Source organism: Prosopis cineraria, unplaced genomic scaffold (genome assembly GCF_029017545.1).
Source record: "Prosopis cineraria cultivar Desert tree isolate PC_DT_omini unplaced genomic scaffold, ASM2901754v1 PC7, whole genome shotgun sequence".
Classification (NCBI taxonomy): Eukaryota; Viridiplantae; Streptophyta; class Magnoliopsida; order Fabales; family Fabaceae; genus Prosopis; species Prosopis cineraria.
In genome coordinates this window covers 16351265-16357684 of record NW_026555338.1, presented here as the reverse complement: position 1 = coordinate 16357684, position 6420 = coordinate 16351265, and positions in this window count along the sequence as shown.

The window sequence follows — 6420 nt, the reverse complement described above, 5'->3', positions numbered from 1 at the left end:
AGCTACTTTAGACCTATCTCTGGTTTATCCTAAGGATACTCCATCTAGGGCTGTTAAGGAAACTTCATTTATAGATCCTGGAGTAGCTTTAGCTACCCAAGAACAAAGTCTACAACCTCAATCCTTTCACAAGATGTCAGCGTCTCGCAGCATCCTATGCAGTAGGTTAATGTCAACACAATCCCTATACAAGGCTCCTATAATCATAGAGGTGACTTCTTTTGCTTTGGTATTGGACCTTTTTATTTTGTTGCTTTAATGGTCTTACCCTTTGCTTTATTTTATGCAAGCTAGACCCCTTCTCCTAATTCTTTGAGCAAGTACTTTATAGGGTTAGAGTTCTATAAGGACATCATCATTGAGGATGCCAAGAACACCATTAAGTATCACTTTAAAAGAGACTTGATGGTGCTCTTGGAGCCTTCGAGGTCTCAAGGTGTAATGTAATGTCTCCCTTACTATTCTTCAATTAACTTCAAATTTAAGGTAATTAAAAGATTAACCCTAAATAAGATTACTAAGTTTTCAAAGTTTTCCAACATGACAAACATCTTTCCAAGTATAAATCAAAGTGTAAATAGTTTACAAAAGCAAGGGAATCCACAAAAAAGTCAAATCATTTGCATAAGAATTGAAGATAGTGAAATAGACATGTGCTATGGCTTGTTATACATGCGCTATGGCAAGTTGCTCTTTATGCCATACATAACAACTTAGGCATTATGCATTGCAATGCATTGCATGTTTTTAACAACTTTATTGCTATCATTTGACAATAGCAGGGACAAACTTTTGATCCTCCTTATTTTTTATTCGACATTCGATTCAGGTAATCTATATATCTACAAAGAGCTTTCTTCTAACCCTGGCTAATAACACTAATTTCACAACAAATAATTTTTCAATCAAAAATTGAACATCCATTTCACAATTCACTCCTTTTTACAATTTGATCACATATTAGGTGTCTTAATTTCATACCAAGTGCTAAAAGCCTTAAATACAATCTAGACCATACTTCAAATGACCAAAATAAACCTATGTAATACACCACATTTTACAACAATTTATATAACATATTTTCAATGCTCAACCCTTAAATTACAAAAATAGAAGGGAGAGCCTCAATGTAATAAACATCATAGTCATTCACCAATAGTCACATTTTTACCCACTTCTTCTTTGCACTAGTATTTTGATTCTTTTTAGATTTCACAATTTACATATGTATTCAACCCAAGACCCAAAATACATAGCTTATCAAAAATAACACATAATGCAAGTAGGTGCACATGTAAACTCCTAGTTGGCTATATCATTAATAATTATACACATAAAATACTTAAAATAAAGAGGCCTACAATTTTGGGATTGAAATCCTAAGCCTCAGTCTGTTTCCCTTCATCGTGTCCTAATGAGCTAGTTCATGTAATATTGAAGAGAAAAGAGTGATTACAACCATTTAGTAATAAAGGTTCATCTAACTTATACTAATGCATGTTAATCAATTTAAATGTAAGTGATAATTAATGTCATTTACAAGTCCATTTAGCATGTTCAAAACACACATTTGAACTTTACATCATTGAGAGCATGTAATCATGAAATGACAACACAATATCTCATTTTTACATTGTTATTACACTAATCACATGTTTTCATCATAAGGGTCACAATATAGACAACCATGTGTGTAAAATTTCACCATACCAAACTATAGTCTCACTATTAATCTAGTATGAGAAAAGGTTAACAAAATCATCACGCCATACAATGCACAAATAAAGAAACAATTAGTTTAAAAAACTTGGGAACCCAAGACTTCTTTGTTAAAATCATTTGAAAACAATCACATATCAGATAGTACACAGCAAAAGATAATTCTTTGCATTCATCACTCCGAATATATAAGGCAAAATAAAAGAAATAACACAAGAAAAGAGGCTTTGCACCACAGCGTGTACCATATGTACTGCGGCATGTGACACAGAGGTAAGGGCTCTCTGTTTGTGCCATGTGTTGCGGCATGTTGCACCATGCACCATACAATGATCGATCAACATCTGTAAAAATTCATCTTGAAATATATTTTGTTACATCAGTAAAAAAATAGTCAATTTTTATTTAGGTGTCAACTAAAAGGTCAATATTTAAGAGATTGGATGTATTAGTCACTTTTACATTAACTCTGATAACGTTATGGGTATTTTTGCTCCTGGTCAATGACTTCATAGATATTTTTGTCTCTTTTTTAGTCCACGTCAGTAAAGACTGACAGGTGGCATGTATAGTCAGCATTTAATAGTTAAAGTTAACGGTCTAGTTACTTTTGCGCCCATTCATGTAACGTTATAGGTATTTTTGCCCTTTTTGTCACTTTAAGATACTAGGTGCCTGTGGCTGATTACTTTATGAGTATTTTTATCCCTTTATCCTTTTTTATTATTTATATGAGTTGATATGATTCCAACTTTGATTAAATTTATCTAACTTACAAGAGAGTTGTAACATCCTAAAAATTTTAAGACTCAAATTTATTTAAAAAAAATAAATAAAAATAAAATAAAATATCTATAATTAAATTAAAATTTAGAATAATTTAATGGAGGCCTAGAGTTTGAATTTTACTAAGCAAAAGTTTGGTTTTATTTGATTTTTAACTATGGGAAAAATTACCAAAGTTGACCTGGGCTTTTGTGCAATAATAAAAAATGTTGGGCCCTTTCTTGTAATTTTCCCCAAACTTTTTGACCAGCATTTTAAAGGCCAAAACTGATGCAGAAACGTAGAGAAAATGAGAAAGGAAAGAAACGCACAAACGGGAGAGAGAGAGAGAGAGAAGAAGAGAAGAGAAAGGGAGGGAGTTAGGCTTGGATCTAGGAGTCTTTGCGACCGTTGCGAGCTCGGCTACACGATAGGTAAACTCCCTACTTCAATCCTCTTCTCTTTCTCTTGATTTTCTTCAATTTTTGGAAGAGAAAATTTTTGGATTTTGATCCCAAAGGCTTTATTCTTGTAAGCTTTTGTTTCTTTGGATCCTAGAGAGCATGTTTTGAGTTTCTATATAGTGATCTAATATTTTGAGTGGATAATTGGATGAAAAGAGGTGTTTTGGGCACAAAATAAACCTTGAGAAATTGGGTTTTTGCTCCTCAATGGTTTAAGCCTATTGATTTAGTTATAATTTTGCTATTTGAGCCCAATAAGATTTAAATTAAGGTTTGGTTTTCATTATAAGGGCTAATGGTGAAAGTTGGTGGCACTAAGTAAAGGTTTTTAATTGATTAAAAAATTATATAAATTGAAAATTAGCCTAGTGATGGCTAATAAATGGTTTTGGTGGTTAAGTGATACTATGTGAATGGTTGGTTTAATATATGGACCATTAGGGTGGATTATGACTCATAGAGCCAAGTTGTGTGGTATGAGTTATAGTCTTCATTAATGCTATTTGTCATGATAAGTGATGTGGATCACTTATATGTTGTAGAAAATTGTTGGTGGAACTTATTGAGAAGTAAGGAACAAGCCGAGCCCTATTTTGTACAAAGGGAACCCTTTTGGTACCAAAGGGTTGAGGTAACAGGGGAATTTATATTTCTTATTACTTTGTTTTAGTTATTTTTGAATAAATATTACTAGTTATCATGCATTACATGTTTTAAAAGATTAAATGTGCTTTATAAGGGGTTATGGGATACTACTTTGATTATAGTGCAAATATGTTTTCTAATTGTTTAATAACAATGTTTTAATGGAAATGAGATTTATAAATATTATACTACTTTAGAGTGTTGAATGGTCAATACTCAGGAAAGGTAGACAAGAGTAAAAGGCATGATCTCGGTGGGAGTTCTCCAATGAGAAGGTGTGGATTTTTGATATTCTATGGCACACTATCAGTACTCAGTGTTGTCTTACGTATTGTGGGCTCAGTGCACTAAAGTGGTTAATATATTGAGTGTTCGACACCTCTCAGTGGGGGAGGGAATCCGACATATGAAGTGTGAGGTTGAGTGCCTAGGCCAAGGTAGCCCTCACATGGAGAGTAAGTCAGGCTGGCTCTGGGAGGGAGTTAGCTTTGACTGCTCAGGATTCACGTCGAAGGGGCATAAGCGGTTCGGTGGATTAGATTATGCCTTAGATTATGTTTTGTGCCTGTGGAGGTACAAGTAGGTATAAGGTTTACCTGCGAGTTAAAGAGTGCCAAGGGGCATTCTGTTGGTCATGAAAGGCCATACCGGCCTAGGTCATGCATTCATGCATTTTAAATGGCTAAATTATATACTATGTTGAATTTATTATTCGTTTATTTGATTATGGCTTACTTTGTAATAATCAATGTAAATTTTGCTGTTACTGAGACTGTGGTTGTCTCACCCCTTTCTTTTCAATATTCTAGGTCCAGGCGAAGGATCCAGTGGTGGACGGGGAAAGGAGCAAAGCTAGGGGTTTGCTTGTGATTTGTAAAGAACTGCAACCCCTTTCTTTTGAGCAAATATATTGTAATGTATTTAAGATTAGGGTGCCAGTAGGATATGATTATGTGTGTGTGTGTGTGAATATGTGTGTGGATTGTGTACTTGTGTATGAATTTTTGTCTGTTTGCAGACTTATGGCTAGGAAACTTGGTTATGGTGCGTGGTTTTGATGGATTTATTTAGTAGACCAAGTTTCTATTACAAGCAGATCTTTATTTTGATATATATGTGATTTTATAAGCAAATGCAAAGTGGTTGCATTGCAAATGGTGTGCTATGGGAAAACATACAGCTTGGATAGAGAGAGTGGGTGCGTGGGCCCCACAAGGAGCTCCGAGTCAAATGAAAATGTTTAGCATATGTATTTATATAAATACATGGTATTTGGATTGATTTGTGACCACTCTTGTATGATTTGTGCATTTTGGGGGTTTAGGATCCATTTTGGGAAATGGCACCTAGGTGGTCAAATTTTGGTGTATGGGGGTTTTCCATCATTTGAATGTTCTATCAGGTGTTTTTAATCTTATTTGACGTGTCCAAAGTGTTTTCACAGGTTTGTGACCATTAGAATGGGATTTGGACAATTTTGAAAATGGTTTTTACCAAAAAGCTGCACTTTTACATCCGGATGTCCAAATCTTAATCCGACCGTTGGATTTCTCTAAACTTTGGGTCACAAGTAAAACCTTTTATAAGCTTCGTGTGGGCTTTGAAATCACGTCGATCGGATATCGGACGGAGAAACGACGCACTCCGGAATTTGGTCTGGAGGTGCTGTCATGACAGCATTAAATTGCTGTCATGACAGCTACAGTATTAATTTTATAACCTGCACAAAATTCAATCCGTCCGTTGGATCTTTTCAAAATTTAGTATGCTAATAGTATTCTTTAAAAGTGACATGTGGGCTTTGGAATCACTCCGATCGGAGGTCAGATGATGAAATGGTGCACTCCGGAAGTTGGTCCGGAAGTGCTGTCATGACAGCTTTTTAGCTGTCATGACAGCAAAAATAATCAAATTTTTAACATGTCTAATTTTAAATCCGACCGTTGGATCTTTTTGAAATTTGGTATACTTATAGTACCCTTTGAATGTGACGTGTGAGCTTTAAAATCACTTTGATCGGAGGTCGGATGGCGGAACGACGCCTCCCAGAAGTTGACTCGGGAGGGTTGTCATGACAGCAATTTAAATGCTGTCATGACAGTATCTTTTTATTTCTCTTTCGTCTAACTTGCTTCCGTACGCTATAGTTAGAACCTATAATTTTTTTTAAGGTTTTAAATGTTTACTTTGCAATCGTATATTTGCTTAGTGATTTAAATGGTTTGTTTCCTAAGTTGGTTTTAGGATTAACTCCTTAACCACACTTAGTTTATTTGAATTGTGTGATTTTTGGATAACACTCGGGGCAAGTGTTACAAGAGTCATAGCAAATTGTCACATATTTAAAATTGGAATTTCTTTAAACTTGTATTTTTTTTAATTTAAGATTTTTTATTTAATTAGGTTTATGATTTATCATTTAATTCTATTAATTTCTTTGAATTTATATTTTTTCTGGGATGTTAATCATAAATTTTATTCCAATTATGGTCCAATGAGATCCACATGCAAATTACATTACAATATTCTAAAATTTAATTATTTTATATCAAAAAGTAATGAATATGGTTGCCTGGTCCAAAAAGTTTACTGAGTAATAATAGCTTTTACAAAAAAAAAAAGAAGTAATGACAGCTTATTTTCACATTTAAAAAATATAAGATATTTTTAATTAAATTTTACTATCAATAAAATAATTATTTATCTTTAAACTAATCATATCTTTTCATATTTATCCTTATTTAATATGATGTTTTACCTTAAAATAATTAAAAGTTATTTATTTAATATAAGTACTTATGGAAAAAGATAATAATTATATCTTAAA